Here is a 22,422-nt window from a genome sequence, read left to right as displayed (position 1 = left end):
GTGCTATTTAAGTTAATATCAAAAAATAGAATTCTATCTAGGTAAAATACAATTCTATCCAGGCAAAAAATGGGAAGAGACAACCAGCAATAACCCTGGCAAAGGTATGCACAAAAGTTAGGTGGCATATGGTATATCCAAGGAATGAAAAATTCTTTATGTAATTGGGACATAGATTTGAAATTTGATCAGAAATACAAATGAAAGTAAACTGAAAAGCTTTATAAACTATGATTTAAAAAATTAAACTTTTCCTCAAGAGCAATGACAAGCCATTGAAAGATTTGAAACGAAAGGGAGATATGATCATATTTCTGTTCTAAGAAAGATACGTTGACTGAGATATATAGGATGAACTGGAGGAATGTAAGATTATTAGAAGAGAGGACATCAGTTGTTATACTTTGGAATATATCTAGTATAATAAGAAATGGTGATTGTCTGACCATGGAAATGAGGAAAATAGAAGCAGACAGATTATGGTTAAGAGTCTTTGAATATATTACTTATGTTTTAGTGTCATAAGGCACTGGAGGAGAAGTCATTTTTTTTTGTTTGTTTGTTTTTTATAAGATAACAAGGATCTTGGCTTTTTTTCTATGTTGAGTTTCATGTGCTTGTAGGAAATTCAGAAGTAGGCCATTGTATAAAGCTACTCATGGATGAAACTCAGGAAAGATAACAGGAAGGGAGATAAAGCAATTTAGAGTCATCATTTTATGTGTTGGAATGAAAGTCATAAAAGTGGATGAGATTACTGAATATAAGTACGTAGAGGAAGAAGAGAAGAGGGCCTAAGGTGGAATCCTTAAGAACACCAGCATTTTACAGAAAGTTAGCAGAAGGAGGAGGAAGAACAGAAAGAAGAGGAGGGGGAGCAGAAGGAAAAGGAATAAAAGGGTTGAAGAAGAAGGAGGAGGAGGAGAAAGAAGAAGAGGAGGAAGAGGAGGAAAAAGGAGGAGGAGGAGCAAGAGGAGGAGAAGGAGGAAGAGAAAGATGAGGAAAAGAGGAGGAGGAGGAGAATTCACAAAAACAATTGAATAAGAGAAAACAGAATGATAGCTGGAAACCAGAAGACAGTGGTATCTTCAGAAGCAAGAGAAGAATGTCTTCCAAGATGGAACAAAAAATTAACAGAATCAAATGCAGCAAAGGTCAATATTGAAAAGTCACTTAATTTTTATAATAATAACAAAAGCAGTTTTGGGAATTGGTGGGGTTGAAGTCAAATTGTGATGGGTTTTGAAATGAACTATATGGAGAAAGAATAAATACACACAAGAATTGTAAAAGTTTGTTTCTGAAGAGGTAAATGGATGGAGAGAAATAGGCTGTTAGCTTAAGGAAAACATTGGGATCTAATAACTTTTGTTTTATACTTTTAAGATGAACAACATGGCATGTTTAAATCCTGGTCAGAAGATGCTTATAGAAGAAAACGGAATTTTAGGAGTGAAAAATGATCCTTGAGTAGATGGAAGAGGATGACATCCCAAAAAACTAGTAAAGAAAAATTAGATTAAAGTAATACTTAACAACCACTTTAATAGAGACTGAGAGTAATCTGCAACAAGTTTTGAAAAAATTGACGCAGGAAGCAAGTAATGAATCCATTGGTAAAGAATAGTAGGTGATTGCAAAGGAGATTCATAAACTTCAATAGAAGAATAAACCAGGAAGAGACTGGCCAGATCCCTATGCATTTTTAGGCTTTTATTGGGTACTCCAAATATTCAACAAATATTTGTTTTTCTATTTCCAGAGTCTCAAGTAAATAATTGCTTTTAAGTAACTGAAGGGACTGTATTACCCCTGACTATTATAGTCAATATTTGGGTGTCCAAAGAAGACCAAATCAAATGAGCAGGCTACTTATAGAATTTCATTTTAATAGATCTGTTTTTTGCCTGAATGAGCTACATGCTTCACTATGACTTCAGAATATCCCTGAATAATGCAAATCACACATTTCTTTACTTGCTGAAAGCAAACCTAATTTCTAAAATAGAATTAAAAGTACCACCATTTGAGAAAAATAATTAACATGCAAATCCCGTCTAGAGGAAACATGCTGAAGGAAATGTTTTCATATTAACATGTAAATTGTCAATGCTCATCACATGTAAATGACTCATTTTACTATCATTTCCTGTTTGACCATGAAATGATGGGAAATTTAAGAAAGAGGACTCTGGGAAACAGAAAATAAGGAATGAGAGTATCCTATCTAATAAAAGAGTAATATGAAAATTGACCATACCTCAGCTCTACCCACAAGCCACATACACCAGCCAATTAGGAGTGAGTATGCAAATTAATCCAACCAAGATGGCTGTGGCCATGGAGCGAGTAGGAGGCTTGGGTTTCCCTGGCAATGGAGGAAGCCAAGCATCCTGCACACCCTGGCTGGCCCAGGACTCCTCTTAAGGCTACAAAGTTTCAATTATAGAAGATAAATAAATCCCAGATACCAGGGCCTCTGCTTGGGTCATTGTGGGGCATGACTGGCCTGCAAACCACCACAGGCCCCTTGCCCAGGCCGCCCCATGTCCCAAGGGAACTCCCACCCTGATCCAGGACAACTTTCAGGGCAAACCAGCTAGCCCCCACTATGCACCAGGCCTCTATCCTATCTAATAAAAGCATAATATGGCTGCCCCCATGTGATCAAAGATGGCTTCCTCTGTGTGGACACAAAATGGCCACCACAAGTTGACCAGCAGGGGAGGGCAGTTGGGAGGGATCAGGCCAGCAGAGAAGAGCAGTTGGGGGTGATCATGCCTGCAGGGGAGGGCAGTTGGGGGGGACCAGGCCTGCAGGGGAGGGCAGTTAGGGGTGACCAGGCTGGCAGGGGAGCAGTTAGGCTAAGGTGACCAGATCGTCCTGCTTTTGGCGGGACAGTCCCGGTTTTTAACAAATTTTCCCACATCCATGGTATTTTTAAGAAGTCCGATTTTTTGAAAGAATCTTTCCAATCTTTCAAAAAATCAGTTTTTGTTTTTTTTTAAAACACCTCTGGACTCGGGGAAAATTGTTGAAAATCAGAACTGTCCCGCCAAAAGCGGGATGATCTGGTCACCTTAAGTTAAGCATCAATCAGGCTGGCCGGGGAGTGGTTATGGGGTGATCAGGCTGGCAGGCAGAAGTAATTAGGGGCAATCAGGAAGGCAGGCAGGTGAGCAGTTGGGAGCCAGCATTCCTGGATTGTGAGAGGGATGTCTGACTGCCCATTTAGGCCCTATCCACATAGGATCCCAGATTGGAGAGGGTGCAGGCTGGGCTGAGGGACACTCTCATGACCCCTTCCCTCCTTGTGCATGAATTTCCTGCACCAGGCCTCTAGTCATGTTATAAGAAGCTGGAGGCATTAAGAAGAGCATATCCAAACTGCATCAGCTAATTTCCATCTTTTAACAACAGGATATGACACAGGAGGTAGATGGGGACTAAGTGCTTCAGTGGAAAGAATAATACTACCATTATGGAGCAAAAAGGAGAAGTACAGATGGGGAAGATGTACTTTTCACTCTTTCCAATTTTACACAGAGCTGCACGTGCCAGGGGGAAGTAAAAGTTGTCTAAGAGATTTATTTTTACTGTTATAGTTGTGCATACTAAGTTTAATTAAGTATTGATCACCATCACTTTTTAAAATGCATCAACATTTTGTAAGCATAGCTGCATTAATAAAGGAAGTCTTGCTTAAAACACATGTTATTCTGGTTGCATCTTAGCATGGGTTATTACTTTGGCCTAAGAGCATATAAAAGCAGTGTTCTGTGCATGCACTCATTGTCCTATTTCTATTAACTATAGGTATAATACTAAGCTCCAACTTGTGTTGTCTCTTGTGTTTACATGTTTATTGCCAATTTAAAAGCATGGTTTTTTAAATAAGAACTTTCTTGATTACTAGAAAAATAGCTGACTGTAAGCAAGGAAAACCTTTTGAATCTCAGAGAATTAATATGTCATAATCATTTGCTCAGGATTTGCAACACGTTGGCCACTACTCTGAGCAATCAGAAAAAGTATAAGACACCATTCTAAATTACATGAGATGTAGAACTTGAGAAGTTGTAAAATTTACAAATTAAGGAATAATAGTAAAAATCCGCTTATAAAGTGCTCAGAAGTGCTATATAAGGAAGAGAAATCCTCACCATCAGATACACTACATAATCAATATTCACACATATGAATTCTATTAACACATTTAATCATTATAATAGTCCCATGGTAAATATTATTCCTGTAACTATATCATTAGTAACTATTATTATCCTCCATGTTTTACATAGGAGGCATTTTAGATAGAAAGAGTCATGCAACATGCTCACGACCACATGAGTTAGTAAATTCTAGAACCAGGATGCAAATTCAGGAAAAATAATCCAGAGACCTGCACTTAGAGACCTGAAAGGTATAGTGAAGCCTTAGAACTACTGGTGTGGGATTACAGGAGGAAATTCTTAGAAGATTGTTGAGTGGTTTTAATCATGTGGCTGAGACCATAAGTAAGACATGACAGACTTCATATGGCTTTTTAAGATTCTTGACTTCCTAGTTGAACAAAGCTGTCTCCTGATCCTCACAGCCAAGTGGCCTGGAGGTCAGTTCCTCCCAGTGATACCAATGACAATCAAGACTTAACTATAACAAGACTGTACACACAATCCACAAAAGGGGTAACTGGGAGACTGACCCATTGAACCATATAGGACACCTTAGCACACAAAGCCATCCTACCAATTCAGGGAAGCAGCAAAAATGCAGACAAGGAAACAGATCACAAATGAAAGAAATGGAGGACAAAAAGCTACTGGAAATAGAGTTCAAAACCACGCTTATAAGGTTTTTCAAGAATTTCCTAGAAAAGGCCAATAAAATAAACGAGACCTAGGAGGATATGAAAAGGGATCAACTAGAAATAAAGAATACATTGTCTGAAATAAAAAATACTATACAGAGTCCTAAAAACAGAATGGAAGATAGCAAGAATCAAGTCAAAGATTTGGAACATAAAGAGCCAGAGGACACTCTTCCACAGAAGCAAGAAGACAAGAGAATCTAGAAAGTTGAAGATAATGTAAGAAACCTCTGGGACAACTTCAAGCAAACCAACATCAGAATTATGGGGTCCCAGAAGAAGAGAGAGAGCAAGATACCGAAAACATACTGGAAGAAATAGTGACAGAAAACTTTTCCCACCTGGTGAAAGAATTAGACTTACAAGTCCAGGAAGCGCACAGAACCCCAAACAAAAGAAATCCAAAGAGGACCACACCAAGACACATCATAATTAAAATTCCAAGAGCAAAAGACAAAAAGAGAATATTAAAAGCAGCAAGAGAAAAGCAGGTAGTTACCTATAAAGGAGCATCCATATGATTGTCAGCTAATTTCTCAACAGAAACCATGCAGGCCAGATGGGAATGGCAAGAAATATTCAAGGTGATGAATAGCAAGAACCTACAGCCAAAAATACTCTACCCAGCAAAGCTATCACTCAGAATTGAAGGCCAGATAAAGAGCTTCACTAATAAAAAAAAAAAGCTAAAGGAGTTCATCACCACCAAACCAGAATTATATGAATTGCTGAAGGGGGTTCTTTAGAAAAAGGAAGAAAATAAAGATAAAAATTATGAATAACAAATACGTAACTATCAACAAGTGAATCTAAAAACCAAGGAAATTAAAAAATCTGATGAACAATATTAACTGGTGAATATAATAGAATCAGAGGTATGGAAGGGGAATGAACTGACGATTCTCAGGGAAAAGGGGAGTCGGGGTGTGGGAAGAGACTGAACAAAAACTGTGCACCTATGGATGAGGACAATGAGGGGTGGAGAAAGGGCAGAGGGTGGGGTGGAAACCTGGTGGAGGGGAGCAATGAAGGGGGGAAAAATGAGGAAAAAATATTTGTAATAATATGAACAATAAAGATTTATTTTTAAAAAAAAGTTAAAAAAAGAAAAAAGATTCTTGATTTCCTAAGTATAGTATCAAAAGTTGCAAATACTTAGAAATAGATTAATAGTTCCTGTGGGGTGGGGAAAACAGAGTGAAGGAGACAGCAAGAGACTGGTTAGATAAGGCAGTAGGCAAGTTGAATGGGGTAGGGCAAAAGGACTGACTGTAGCTAGGTAGTTGAACCTGGCAGACTGAATACACTGGTTTATCTCTGGGCCCTTCTAAAAACCACTAAAAAGAATAAAATGATGTGACCCTGTAAGGATCAAAAGAAAGAGACACAGCAAATAAAGAAATGTCAAGAATTTGGGAAGATAAAAAATGGATAGTGGCCCTAACCAGTTTGGCTCACTGGATAGAGTGTCAGCCTGTGGACTCAAGGGTCCCAGGTTTGATTCCAGTCAAGGACATGTACCTTGGTTGCAGGCATAGCCCCAGTAGGGGGTGGGAGGGGGGTGGGGGGAGGGGGAGGGTGCAGGAGGCAGCTGATCGATGTTTCTCATCGATGTTTCTAACTCTCTCTCCCTCTCTATTCCTCTCTCTAAAAAAAAATCAATAAAATATATATTTTTAAAAATGGATAGTGGAAATGAGTTAGCGGAGGCAGACAAAGCCAAACTTCAATCCTTAGAAAGAGGTGGAAGAAGCCAACAGGAGGAAAGGTTTTCTCGCTGCCGGATCCTCTAATCAAATTGGAAGAGGCTCCACTAAACTCTGACATGGTTTCAAATTACAAGATTTGAGTATTTTTTTTTTTAAGTTTCTATTTGATAAATGATTGCTTCCTTAAATGAAAAAGAAAATTTCCAAAACAAGATTTCAAATTGGAGTAGTTTTAGACAATGGCTATATCTGAGCAGTAATAAAGGGAAGCAGGTTATGGAATAGCGAGAACATTCCTTAAATTTGGACACATCAGGAATCTTGGGCCCACACTATATAGCATGTTATCATCATGTACATCGAGATTGACCCAAATAATGAAATTGACCAAGTGGTGGACGTGCTAGCTTGTGGACCTGGGAGATGGAGGATGGGAAGGAGATTGAGACCTGAGGGTAAGCTGTGGGCTTGTGGAAAGGACAAACCCATGAGCCATCACTTGTATTATTGCTGAGGCTGTCTGCTTTTTGGATAATGAAAAATTCACTGTTTGACAAAAGAAGCAACTGACATTTCTAAACCGTGTGATATGTGCCAACAAAGCTGTCTAGCTTATTTCCTGCAATTCCTGACTAGGATTTCCATTCAGGCTCCAAATACCGTAAGCCCCTCCCATTTTGGATTATTCGCAGGAGCAAGGAGCCCCTCCCTCCCCCCCCCCCTTTTTTTTTTTTAACATTTTAAAAACTTTTTATTTTGAAATAATTTCCAACTTTCAAAAACATTGCAAAAATAGTACATGAATGTTTGTATGACCTCATCCAGCTTCCTTAAATGTTGACACCCTATGTAATCACAGATCTATTATCAACATCAGACTCCCTTTGTGCACCTCACGCTTGCTCCTGCACATGCCTTCCCAGGCAAGTAATTCTGTCATCATGGTTCATTTTTGTGTTTCATCGTGTTTGCAGATCCTCATCAGGAAAAGTAAAAGTGGGCAGGAAGGTGAAACAATACATTGCCAGGCATGCCAAGTGAATCATGCACATTTATGCAAGAGGCTGCACGATATTCGATGGAAAAGGAACAGTTTCACTTCCTACAGCACCTTTGAGTTTTCACCGTCTCTCAGTAATTCAAGAAGGAACATACAACACCTCTTAAACCTGAATTTCAAGGACTTCATCACCTTGCTTCATCCTAATTTATTTAAGTTTTTTTTTCTTGTTCTCACTGTTGCCACCACTTTTACAACTTTCACTTTACAGGTTCATACCTCCGTGGGGGCACATGCTCAAGGTAACAAATGGAGGTTTCTCTCTCACATCAATGTTTATATATCTCTCTCCCCTTCTTCTCTCTCTAAAATAAATAAAAACATATCCTTGGGTGAGGAAAATAACAATAATAATAATAATAATTGCTCTATGGGTTGCTATATCTGTTATAGCTTTATCACAATCTACTTAGACTAAGGATGTCGAACTCAATCAGAGAAGGGGCCAAAATCTAAAATCCAGCCTAAATCGCGGGCCGAATGGTTTACTGAACAGTCATAAACTGTCATTGTGATGGAAACGCAGCAGAGTGCAGTGATGACAGTGCGGTGCGGGCCACATTGCAAGGCCTGGCGGGACGGATTTGGCCCGCGGGCCTTGTGTTTGACACATGTGTTCTAGATGAAGCTGGGTCTGTGAGGGCTGAGGCAAGCCATCGGGGCTGTGAGGGCTGAGCCCCTTGCATGAATTTCATGCATGGGGCCTCTAGTATATAGATAAAACTCCTGGAATTCTGTTACTTGGTTCAGCTTAGAATCTGTGCAACACAAAACTTAGTATCACCTCTTGCCTAAACCGGTTTGGCTCAGTGGTAGAGCGTCGGTCTGCGGACTGAGAGGTCCCAGGTTCGATTCCGGTCAAGGGCATGTACCTTGGTTGCAGGCACATCCCCAGTAGGGGGTGTGCAAGAGGCAGCTGATCGATGACTCTCTCTCATCGATGTTTCTAACTCTCTCTATCCCTCTCCCTCTCTGTAAAAAAATCAATAAAGTATATTTAAAAAACACACACACACAAAAAAAAACTTAGTATCACCTCTTAAACAAAGGGGTTGGTTGATGTCATGTACTCTTCACCAATGAGCATCAGAGTGCTTTTACCAGAAGGGGAGATGTATGCTGTGAGGTAAGAAAAGACAAAATAGGATAAGATAAGTTGGTATTCTGCCAGTCACTGAGGGTTAGCATCAGTTTTTCAAGTAGTTACAACTCCAAAGGGGGGATCCCAATCCTGAGGAAGCATTGAGTAGACCATAGAAAATCACAGAGAAGATATCACTGTGTTCTATAACTTAGGGTTTTTAATCTTCATACCTCTGAACTCATCCCTCAGAGAGAACAGTTTTACTCTGTAACTGTAACAGGACTATGTGCCAATGCCACTATGGGCAACCCATAGAAACTGTGCTCAGAGAGCCAGGACCAGGCACCAAGGGAAGAACGAGGAAGGCAAGTGCCCTTTGAGAGAGGCTGGCCTGCTCCTGCCCTAGAGTTCTGGCAATGGGGCTCCCTGCCAGAGGGAGCCATTTCAGAGCAGAACCCTCGCAGATGGGAGCCTGTGCCAGAAGCCACTGCCGAAAGCTATTGCCAAAACCAGCTGCTGGGGCTTCCTAGCAGGAGGGATTGTCTATAGTCTCAGCATTCTTCATCATAGTACTGTAAGTAACCACATTGTAAGGCCTGGCAAGAGAGGGAGATCTCTGTTCTTTCTAAAGGCCAGATAGTTAATCCTGTACTTTTGCTAATATATAGACCTACATGTTTCTATGTATTTATTACATGCCACTGTAAAGAATCAAATTCATTCCTCTCATCACTCAGTTAATAGTTATGTACCTCCCTCTCTGCAAAAGATGAAATAAAAACATTTTAAACTTTGTATTTCTGATGTGGTTGCCATCTAGTGGAAGAAAAGAAAGTATGCAAATAAAGGTTTAAGATAGAGTGTAACAGGAATAGTTGCAAAATTTTATCTGGGGAAGCCCAAGGAAGATAAGCTGCCTTTGCTTAAAGGATGACACAGTTTATCTGGACCTAAATGAATGGAAGACCCAGGAATTCTAACAGGAGTACAAACCTACTAAAGAATGAGAAATCAGTTTCAACGGGCCATGCTGGAAAAGATGGCTGTGTACAATACAACTGAAATGAAGAAATAAAATAACTTACTCTCAAAAGTATATAATTTAGTTGCCAGGTGAAAATTTTGGAAAACAGACATAGTGAACTAAAAGAATATTTCAAATGCTTGATATGTACTTCATAATACTTAGTTTCCTCCTAAAGTTTGATACCATCTATTCCTAGTGTGATTAAAATTTAATAAATATAACTATTCTTTTTTTTAAAAATATATTTATTGATTTTATACAGAGGGGAAGGGAGAGAGATAGAGAATTAGAAACATCGATGAGAGAGAGTCATCGATCAGCTGCCTCTTGCACACCCCCTACCGAGGATATGCCCACAACCAAGGTACATGCCCTTGACCGGAATCGAACCCGGGACCCTTCAGTCCCCAAGCCGACGCTCTATCCATTGAGCCAAACCGGTCCTGGCAAATATAACTATTCTTATCTTCTACTCTTCTAATCCCTATTTCTCCTCACTTATGCCAGGTAATCAAATACCAACACACTCTACAGCAGAACAGATGCATTCTTGAATATGGAAGCCAGGCCACCTTGGTTGTTAGTTTATATGCAGTCTTCAGATGATCTCCACACAGAAAGTCTTATAAGAATCCCATCTCATTCCTAAGTGCTTTTATTAACACACAATAAAATTAAACACTGTATGATCTCACTTCTCTGTATGAGCTAGAAAACAAACAAACAAACAACAACAAAAAACCAACAACTCATAATAAAAGAGAACAGATCTGTAGTTACCAGAGGCAGGATGTTTAAGCTTTCAACTTAAATTTTATCCAGGAGGAGGAACTGGGTGGAGGTGGTCAAAAGCACAAACTTCTAGTTCAGACAAATAGGTATTAGGGAAGTGATATACAACATGATGACTATAGTTAACACTGCTTCATGGTACATTTGAAAGTTGTTAGGAGAGTAGGCCCTAAAAGTTTTTATCATAAGGAAAAAAACCACTTTTTGTTCTTTTTATTATTTTTTATTTATATGAGATGATGATGTTCACTATATTTATTGTAGTAATAATCTATCTATATATAGAAGCCTAATATGCAAATTGTCCCTGCGGGAGTTTGACTGAGACCAATCACTTGCTATGATGTGCACTGACCATCCAGGGGGTGGTGCGGAATGAAGGAAGGCTCTAGTCAGCAGCCAGCAGCTAAGGAAGGGAAGCCCCAGCCAGCAGCCAGAAGGCAGGCCCTGGCCAGCAGCCAGAAGGCCCTGATCAGCCCTGATCACCAGCCATGCCTAGGGACCCTACCTATGCACTAATTTTGTGCACCCGGCCTCTAGTTTTACAAAATATGTAAATCAAATCATTGTGCTGTACAGCTTAAACTTATATTAATATAATGTTTTACATCAATTATATCTTAAATAAACAGGAGAAAAAGAATTAAATATAGTTTCTATCCAGTAGCTGATACATGAAGAGTTGATGAGAGGTTTGCCAAATAGGTCATGAGCTGTTACATAATATGGCAATTTATTTAAGAAATAATGGTACAAGAGATATAGCTGCTTGTAGCTCTCATTACAACTCCCACACTTATGCTGGGTATTACAGCCTAAAGCCAAACTCTTGAATGCTTTCCAGCTTCCTTATTTAATTGATCACCAACCAACTGTTAAATAGAAATGATAAGCAGAGCTGGGGTAGTCTAATGGCCAAGACCATGAGGGTAGAAATATGAAAAGTGGAGGTCCAGTCCAGGTTCAGCTTGCTTGCTGTATGATTGGACAGACAGCAAGCCTCTTTGGACCCATCAGATTCCAAATCTGTGAATGGGAAATGATGACTCCTGCCCTCTGTGCCTTTGATGAATGTGAGATGAAAGCATGATGACTAAAGTGAGAAGACATTGAAGTTGTAAAGTGTTCTTTCTTTTCTGATTGGCCATAAATAATTGCAGTTTACCCTTTTTTTCTTCACCCGTGCAGACTCTCCAAAAGGGTATTGTAAAATCATTAACTAATGGTATTAGCTATCAATTGCTATGAACAAATATTCACAAACTTAGGGGGGTAACTTATTTTTATTATTAATGTTTAATCACACAAGCAATATATGAATACTAATACTTTTTCTTCATAAAAATTAAATTAGAAAATGGAGTAGTTCCCTTTGATTAGTCCCTTTCTAAAAATTATTGCTATCAATTTGTTGTGTATTCTTCCAAACATTTTCTATGCATTTGTATACAAAAGTTTAGATTCATAGACTAAATATGTATATTATATATGTGTTTATATATGTACATACAGTATATGTATATGTACATATATTTATACATATTATGTACTTATAAAACATATTATACATATATTTATATTATATTTATGTTTGTGTGTTTTGTGGTGGGTTTATTACTTTTTTCTTTATAAATTCAGGTGCATGCCATTCTTTGATTTGCTTTCTTTACTCTTATCGCACTATATTTGATAGTCTGGATATAAAAACCTTAATTTAGGTACTTCCTAAAGATGAAAGCTTCCAATTATTTACTATTTTAAATACTTCCATGATTACAAAATTTTTCCTATATTTACCTTTTTGTAAATACATGCAAGTATTTTTCTGGACTATTATAGACACTTGAAATCAAGGTCATGTTAGGCATCTTATCAGTCTGTATTAGGGATGTGGCAAAGCCAGGGAGTGACAGAGTCTAGGAAATCAAGGCAAGGTTAAAGAGTAAAGGGCAGTCTTAAGGATAATCTGGACCCCGAAGATGCACTTAACATCTTGAGTTCCAGGAAGGTGGTAGGGTTGTGAAACAAGGAAACCTGTGAACACAGACACATTGAGCTGATTATTTGTTTCCCGGATCGTTAATGAAATCCAGCCTAGATCACCTTCAGTTTCTTCATTTCCAGACAGGTCCTTGAGACGCAGTGAAAGTAGTAAGAAGGCTCCCACTTGGGTACCCGAGGAGGAGGCAGGCTCAGTACCTACAGACACCCAAAGCAGGCTTAACAGCTGGAGAGATGGTATGGATTTAACTCTTCGTATAACAGCTAAAATCTGTTATCTCAAATAATTTTTATAGCGAGTAATTTCTCTTTTTCTGAATTTGTCCCCATGCTTACTCCCTTTTCCTTTTATAAGTGAGCTTTTTATACCTAGCAATATATCTGGAAATCATACCACACGGAGAACTTTCTCATTCTTCTTTATCTGTATAGAACTCAGATGGAGTTCTTATTATATTTTATTCAATCACTCCTTTGTACAAGCTTTCAGTGCTTTTCAGTATCTTTCAGTTACAAACAGATAAGTAACCCTGAAAATGCACATTTTCATTTTGGTGAGGTATATCTTTACAGTACATTATTAGATGTGGAATTGCTGGATCACAAGGTAAAATGCATATCTATTTTTTTGTTTGATATTGCCAAATTATCCCCCAAAAGGGTTATTTATACTAGTGTATCTCCACTGGAAATGCATGAGAGTGCCTATTTCCTCATATCTAGCCAAAATACATTGTCACACTTTTAATGTTCCTTAATTTCATGTGTGAGAAATGGTATCTTAGTGTAGTTTTAATTTCCATGTAAATGGATATGAGTGAAGGTGAGAATTTGATCCCATACTTAATGTCCATTTCAATATCTTAAATACATTTTGTATAATTTCCTTTGACCATTTTTCTATCGAGTTTTTGTTTGTTTCTTTGACTTCACTGCATCCATTTTTAAGAGGTTTTCACATACTAGGGGTATTAATGCTATGTTGCTAATATTTTCTTCCAGTGTCAGTTGTCTTCTAAATGTGATTATGGGTTTTTATTTTACTATGCAGTTTTTATTTATTTTTTAAATCTGGATATATTTACTAACTTTATATTCTAAGGTCTCTAGATTTTTAATCATAAAAACTTTCCTACTCCCAGATTATAAATGTATTAACCTATGTTTTCTTTTAGTACGTATTGTTTCCTTTTTTTTTTACATTTAGATTTTTATATATTTAGAGCTTGAGTTTCATCTGAGGCATGAATTTAGTTTTGTCATTTTTAAGCAGCAAACCTGTTGCTCAGAACATCTAAAGAATGTTTTCCCCTCAGTGACTTGAGATGTCGCCTTTATCATATACAAAATTTTCATATGCAGATGGATCTGTTTCTGGTTTTTATATTCTACTAGTGGCCTAGTACATGGATTTATGCACATTGAAAGGAAATTAATTAGAAGAAATGTTTTTAATATTGCTACTCACCCTTTCTCTATAATAGAAGTGTCACCCTAAATAGTTTGGCTGAGTGGATAGAGTGTTGGCCTGAGGACTGAAGGGTCCCAGGTTTGATTCCAGTCAAGGGCATGTACCTTGGTTGTGAGCACATCCCCAGTAGGGGGCGTGCAGGAGACAGTTGATAGATATTTCTTATCAATGTCTCTAACTCTCTATCCCTCTCCCTTCCTCTCTGTAAAAAAAAAATCAATAAAATATATATATTTAAAAATAGAAATGTCAACCAAATTCACAATCGACAATGCCAGATCAAAACACACGTGTGCAATTGGTGCCAGCGAGAGCTCTATATGTATTATGGAAGCATGAGTTGACATTTATTTTTAAATTGCGAGTACAATCATGTATACTGGTCGGTTGATTGGTCGGACAACTGGATGGTCGGTCACTTAGCCTTTTATATATATAAATTCTGTTTGTTCATCTGTTTGTGCTCTTCCCTTACATTGTTTTAGTTACAGAGGCTTTATAATATATTTTAATGTCTAGCAAGATGAAGTGTCCCTAATAGAGTCTTTGTTTGAGTTTTGTCCCGGCTTGCATGTTTGCTTTTCCATGTGAACTTCAGTATCAACTTGTCTAACTGCAGAGAATCTTGTGGGTATTTTTATTGGAATTGCACCAGCTTTATAAATCAGTAGAGTGAACTAACAACTTTATGATCTTGAGTCATCCTATCCAAGGACAGGAAATGTCTTTCAATTTCTTCATTTTTACCCTTTTATCTTTCAGAAGTGGTTTGAAGTTTTTCTTTCACCTATAAGAATTTTTGCATATTTTAAATTAAATATAAATATATATTTATATCAGGGTGGGAGTTCCCTTGGGGCATGGGGTGGCCTGGGCAAGAGGCCTGTGGTGGTTTGCAGGCCAGTCACGCCCCACAATGACCCAAACAGAGGCCCTGGTATCTGGGATTTATTATCTTCTATAATTGAAACTTTGTAGCCTTAAGAGGAGTCCTGGGCCAGCTAGGGTGTGCAGGAAGCTTGGCTTCCTCCATTGCCAGGGAAACCAAGCCTCCTGCTGGCTCCATGGCCACAGCCATCTTGGTTGGATTAATTTGCATACTCACTCCTAATTGGCTGGTGTATGTGGCTTGTGGGTAGAGCTGAGGTATGGTCAATTTTCATATTACTCTTTTATTAGACAGGATACTCTCATTCCTTATTTTCTGTTTCCCAGAGTCCTCTTTCTTAAATTTCCCATCATTTCATGGTCAAACAGGAAATGATAGTAAAATGAGTTATTTACATGTGATGAGCATTGAAAACTTACATGTTAATATGAAAACATTTCCTTTGGCATGTTTCCTCCAGACGGGATTTGCATGTTAATTATTTTTCTCAAATGGTGGTACTTTTAATTCTATTTTAGAAATTAGGTTTGCTTTTAGCAAGTAAAGAAATGTGTGATTTGCATTATTCAGGGATATTCTGAAGTCATAGTGAAGCATGTAGCTCATTCAGGCAAAAAACAGATCTATTAAAATGAAATTCTATAAGTAGCCTGCCTCTTGAATATCCCCTACGGGGGATGTGCCCGCAACCAAGGTACATGCCCTTGACCGGAATCGAACATGGGACCCTTCAGCCTTCAGGCCAACTCTCTATTCACTGAGCCAAACCAGTTACAGCTGCATATTTTAAATTTTTGCTGCTATGCATTTAATCTTTTTTTTTTGTTGCTTTGAAAGAGATTTTCTTCTACCATGATATCCTATAATTGATTATCATTTGAATATATAAAGATTGTTAACTTCTGTATATTGATTTTGAATCTAACTTAATATTCTATTGATAACTTATTGAGTTCTTTGAGTGTTATTGTTACTATGCAAGTGTTTTCTAGGTATACAAAATATTACGTACAGATATAGATAGCTTTACATTTTTAAACCACTTTTTATGTCTCTAATGGATTTCTCTTGTCTAATTGCATTGGTTAACAACACTGATATAAAATAGAATAGGTTAAAGATTATTTTTACTTTGTTCTTAGTCTAAGTAGAAATATCTTTAGGGTTTATTTTTTAGGTAAATTTAATTTACGTTTATATATTTAATCATGTTAAGAGAGCATTGATCATTCTTGTTTCCTTGAGGATTTTGGGAGTGTAGTCAGAAAGGAGTGTTAATTTTATCAAAGGATTTTTCAACATCTTTTTAAAAGTTTATCTTTATTGTTGAAAGTTTTGCAGATATCCCCTTTGTGGGTTTTTATTTTTTAATTTTTTTTCTATTGACCCTCCTCTACCCTGCACCTGCCCCTCCCAGGCCTTCACCACATTATTGTCTGTGTCCATGGACTATGCATATATGCATATAAGTTTCCCAGTTAATCATTCATCAGTAATTGTTTCATACCATCTATCAGGTACAATTATATTTGCTATACAAAAATAATTAGGAAGTTATACAAAAAATAACTGGGGAGCTTTTCTTCATTTGTAGTGCTCTAGAACAATTTATGGAGCATTGGGGCTATCTCTGGTGTTTGAGTACTTCTTAGAGTCCTCCTGTAAAACCCTCCAGCCCATGGGTCTGTGGGATGGCTCCTTTACAACTTTTTCAATTTCTTCTACTAAAATTAGTCTGTTAAAGCTTTCAACTTAAAATGGCATTTTCCATAGACTGTGTTTTCAAAGATATTTGCATAGAGCTCTTCAAAGTGGCCTCTTACAACTTTTTAACAATTTTTGTTTCACTGTGTACCTCTTTGTCATTTTTTATTTTGTATGTTTTGTCTTCTCTTTTTGCTTCTTGATAAAATTACCTTGCAGTTTGATGATTTAGTTAGTCTTTCAAAATTATTTCTAATCTATTTCTCTACTTTATTAATTCTGATTTTATCATTATTATTTCCCTTTTATTCCTTCTCTTTGCTTAAGTTGTTTTCTGTAAGCTTGATATTTAATTGATTTATTTTAATATTTTTGTTTATACTATGAAATTTCCACTGATCAGAGTTTTAAATGTATATCATAGATTATGATATGTAATATTTTGTTATCATTATTTCAGTTTTTTTTTCCTTTTTTATCTGAGACCTATTTAGTAGAAAATGTTATTGATTTTTTTTGGTGAAAGGGCCTTTAATAATGTTTTTAAAATAATTTCTAGTTTTATTGGTAGTGATTGAAGAGTACTGTTTGTTTGTTTGTTTGTTTGTTTTTTAATATATTTTATTCATTTTTTACAGAGAGGAAGGGAGAGAGATAATTAGAAACATCAATGAGAGAGAGTCATTGATCAGCTGCCTCTTGCACACCCCCTACTGGGGATATGCCCGCAACCAAGGTACATGCCCTTGACCGGAATTGAACCCGGGACCTTTCAGTCCCCAAGCCAATGCTTTATCCATTGAGCCAAACCAGTTTCGGCAAGAGTACTGTTCATAATATTTCTGCTTTGTAGAAAAGGTGTCAACTTTCTTATATAATATACTAGAGGCCAGTGTATGAAGTTTGTGCATGGGTAGGGTCCCTAGGTCTGGCTAGTGATCAGGGCTGATCAGGACCTTCTGGCCTCTAGCCAGGGACTCCCTTCCCTGGCTGCAGGCCGCTACCCAAGGATTTCCTTCATTCCCCACTACCTCCTGGTGGTCAGCGCATGTAATAGCGAGTAATCAAACTCCCGATCTCCCAGTCGAACTCCTGACGGGACAGTTTACATATTAGGCTTTTATATATATAAATGATCAACATTTGTGAGCATTTGGTTTATATATTTTTCCTAATGGTATATTGAGAATATCTGGTCTTTAGTATTAGGATATTACATTTCATATATACCCATCAAATCTATATGATCATTTATGTTGTTTAGCTCTTTAGTACTACTATCTATTTTTGTCCACTTTACCTGACTTATACTATGAATGGCATGTTGAAATTTCCTATCATTAGTTTATATCTATTACTTTGCATCTTGAGTACTTTGGCTTTTTAAAGGTCATTGCTATATTATTTGATGCATAGATATTCATAAATGTCATATTTTTTGGTAAATTTTGACTCAAAAATTAAATGTGCCTTTCTATTCATGAGTTTATTCTTGTATAAGTAAATAAATACATAAATAGAGAAACTTTTTTTTTTAAATAATATTTCAATTAGTAATTTAAAAGGAAATATAGAAATAGAGAATTACCACTGGGCACACATCACAGAGAACATCTTTGCAAGCAAGATACACCAATGAATATTAAAATTAGTGGGTAAAAATTTAAGGATAAATAGAATTTGCAGTTTCAAAGTATCTCTTTCAAGATATTAATGTTAACTATAAAAGAAAAGATAATATTCCAGAAGAGAAACTCAGAGACATCATTTTCATTAAGAAACTAAGATGAGCACCACCAGTAATAAGACATAACAACATTAGAAATCCCTTGAAAAAAAAAAGGAAGATTATACCATTTTTGTCAATTTCTTGCTAAAACATATAGTCTCATTTTAAGCATGAGAACATATAAGACAAATCCAAATTAAGGGACAAACTACAAAATAACTGATCAATGCTCTTACAAGAAAAAAATTTTTGAAATTTTGCAACTAAGTGTAATATAAGATCCTGGATAATATCCTGGTGAAATTCAAATAAATCTGTAGTTTAGTTAATATTATTTCCAATGTTATTTCCTATACTTGTTAATTTTACTATGGTTATAGAAAATGTTAACATTATAGGAGATAAAATAAAAATTATGTATTTTTAAATAACATTTTTAGATTTACCAAAAAACTGAACTGATAGTATAGTTTCCATATAATTTCCCACCTTCCTGCCAGTTTCCCATTAACTTGAATTAGTGTGGTACATTTGTTACAATTAATGAACCAATCTTAATGCATTACTATTAATTAATGTCCATAATTTACATTAACTTCTGTTTTGTGTGTGTGTTATACAGTTTATAAGTTTTAATGAATGCCTCTGTAGTGTACCTACTATTATAGTATCATACAGAATAGTTTCACTGCCCTAAAAATCCCAGGTGCTTCAACTATTTGTCCCTCCCCCTCTTTCCAACTTCTCAAACCCTGGCAACCATTGATCTTTTCAGTGTCTCTATAGTTTTGTCTCTTCTAGAATGTCATATAGTTGTCTATTCTAGAATGTCATACTGCTAAAATATGTAGGCTTTTCAGACTGATTTCTTTCACTTAGTAATAAACATTTAAGCTTCTCCATGTCTTTTTGTTACTTAACACCTCATTCCTTTTTATCACTGAATCATATTCCATTGCATGAAGGTACCACAGTTTGATTTTTTTCATTTACTTATAAATTGTTTCACAATTATGAATAAAGCTACTATAAATATGTGTGTGTAGATTTTTGTGTGGACATAATTTTTCAATTCAATTGAATAAATATCTAGGAGCATGATTACTTGATTGTATGTTATGACTATTTTTAGTTTTTAAAGAAAGTACCAAACTTTCTTCCAAAACAGCTGTAACATTTTGCATTTCCACCAGTAATGGAGAGTTCCTGTTGCTCCACATCTCTATCAGCATTTGGTATTGTCACTGTTTTCGATTTTAACCATTCTAGTAGGAATGTAATGGTATCTCATTGTTGTTTTAATTTGCAACCCCTAATAACAAATGATGTTCAGCATCTTTTCACATGCTCATTTGCCATCTTACATATGTCTTTGGGCAAGATGCTTGGGTGTCTGTTTAGATCTTTGCTCAATTTTTAATTGGGATATTTTCTTATATATTTTGGATGCAAGTCCTTAATCAAATAAATGTTTAGCAAATGTTTTCTTTTAGTCTTTGGCTTATCTTTTATTTTTACTTTATCTTTAAAAGATCGGAGATCAACAGAATTATCAAATACATAGATATAAGTCACTGTAAATATTTCAATTTTATTTTGAGTTAGATATTTTTGTAGAGCTATAACGAGCAGAACCCATTTGTTGTCCTTGGAAAAGAACCCAAATGAGCTTTAGGATCCAATTCAAAATTGCTACATTCAAAATTACATAGCAGACAGTTTTCCTACTTACCATCTCTGGCTTATTAAAAGTTGAGAATGTCAGTGTTGTGGATTTTTCAGTAGTGAATACATAAAATTTTGTAACTGAGAACCTACTTCTTTCATTATCCTAAGCTTTATCGTACCAAGTTTATCTTTTCCCTAAGACACAAGCAACAGATCTTTTCTGCCTGGCTCAGAACTACTTCAGCTACCCCAAAGAAATCATTAGCTCACTAGAAACAGCACATCACAGGTCTTTTTAAAGAAATAAAATGTAGTTGGCCCTGTGTTTCCATTGTTGGATAAAGGAATCCTGTAATTAAGACAGTATTTCAAACACATATTTTGCCTGGGCACTGCATGTTGGAAGGAGTCATGGAAAGTTTTCCTCTAACAACAGGGTAGGTCTCATGGATACGATCTTACAGTAGCCAGAAATAGGCTTTGTTTAGAAAACGTTATCCTTTTGTTTAAAATTAGTTTTAATCAGATTTCAATAGAATCTGATTTGGAGTGAAGAGATTGTCTCAATAGTTTTACAAGTCTAGGTTTATTCCTAGGCTGTGAACCATTTCTCAAGACAGATAGATCTCTAGAAAGGTCTTAGCCTTAGGGTTGGCATTTAGGCAAGTAATTATAGTCCTGAACTCATTTTCTAGCTATGAGAATTTGATTGTCAAAAGAGCCTCTCCTTGCCCTAGCTGGTTTGGCTCAGTGGATAGAGCATTGGCCTGTGGACTGAAGGTTCCCAAGTTTGATTCTGGTCAAGGGCACATGCCCAGGTTGTGAGCTCAACCCCCAGTAGGGGGTGTACAGGAGGCAGCCGATCAATGATTCTCTCTCATCATTGTTTCTATAGCTCTCTCCCCCTCCCTTCCTCTCTGAAATCAATGATAATAAAAAAGAGCCTCTCCTATAGTGTAAAATTTCTTAATTTATGAGCTTAATAATTATACAGGGGTGGGCAAAAGTAGACTTACAATTATTTATGTGGAAAATAATATAATAATTAATAAATAATAATATAAAAATAAACTGTTGCACATACAAATGTAAACCTACTTGTGTCCACCCCTACATAATTATAATATCAAATTATATTATAATAATATAACATGTAATTATGTTATAATATAATGTGATATCACAATAATATAATAATTATATTAAAATAGATAAAATAACTCTCATGGGTTCTCAATAAGGATTAAATGGGGGGGGGGAGCTTGTAAAGTATTTAATACATTGCTTGGCACACATCCGATACTCAATAAAACAACTATTATTATGACAGAGATTACAGTTCTTGTTGAAAAAATAAAAAACATTGTTAAATGAGAAAACCATGATACCTTCCCAAAGACTTGATAAAAGTGATTATTTTTATGAGACAATAAAGAAGGAAACATAGCTTGAGAAAGTGTAGCTGAGAGATCCCTGTGCATGTAATAGTGTTTTATTCATAGCTCCTCTCCTACTATGTCAGAGCACTTAGCATATAAAATGTGCTTGTGAATATTGGCCCTTTGAGTGACTTACAATATGAGTTACAAATTGCAGAGGCAGGATTTGTATGGGTAAGATGAGTGAATTCAATATTGAGCAAAGATGCAAAAGCAGGAACAAGCGTGGTAAGAGTGCTGAGGTACTGTGCCTCACCTCGCCAGTGCTCATGTGGAACAGCAGTAAGTGGTCAGGGAAAGTCCAGAAAGAGAGGGTAAGCCTTTGGGATGGTTAGCATAAGCAGTTGGATGGGTAGTAGGAACTTAATTTCATGGGCATTGGGTGGCTAATGAAAGCAACTGAACAGGAAAGCAATGTTAATGAGATGATAGTTAATGAAATTATTAAGAAGAGTAACATCTTGCCGAAACCGGTTTGGCTCAGTGGTAGAGCGTCGGTCTGCGGACTGAGAGGTCCCGGGTTCGATTCCGGTCAGGGGCATGTACGTTGGCTGCGGGCACATCCCCATGTGCAGGAGGCGGCTGGTCGATGTTTCTCTCTCATCAACATTTCTGGCTCTCTATCTCTCTCCCTTCCTCTCTGTAAAAAATCAATAAAATATATTAAAAAAAAAAAAGAAGAAGAGTAACATCTCATAGTTGTGCAGAATTATTAAAAGGTAAGTCTATAGGGAAAACCTATTTATTACTCAAATAATAATCTCCTTTCTACCACTGGAGTTTAAATTCTCCAGTGGTAGAAAGGAAATTGGAAAGGGAAAAGCTTTCAATACTGTAGGTTGTTTATGTATACTATTAATATTTCATTTAGCCTTCAGTGAGGCAGGCCTTATGCTCAGAGAGATCATTAGTATGCCAGAATGGAACCAGAATTCAGTGCCATGCTTTCTAGGCTACAACAATTGATCAGCTGTAACAA

This window comes from Pipistrellus kuhlii, unplaced genomic scaffold, assembly GCF_014108245.1.
Source record: "Pipistrellus kuhlii isolate mPipKuh1 unplaced genomic scaffold, mPipKuh1.p scaffold_m20_p_4, whole genome shotgun sequence".
Taxonomy (NCBI): Eukaryota; Metazoa; Chordata; class Mammalia; order Chiroptera; family Vespertilionidae; genus Pipistrellus; species Pipistrellus kuhlii.
Note: the sequence above shows the minus strand (reverse complement) of the source record.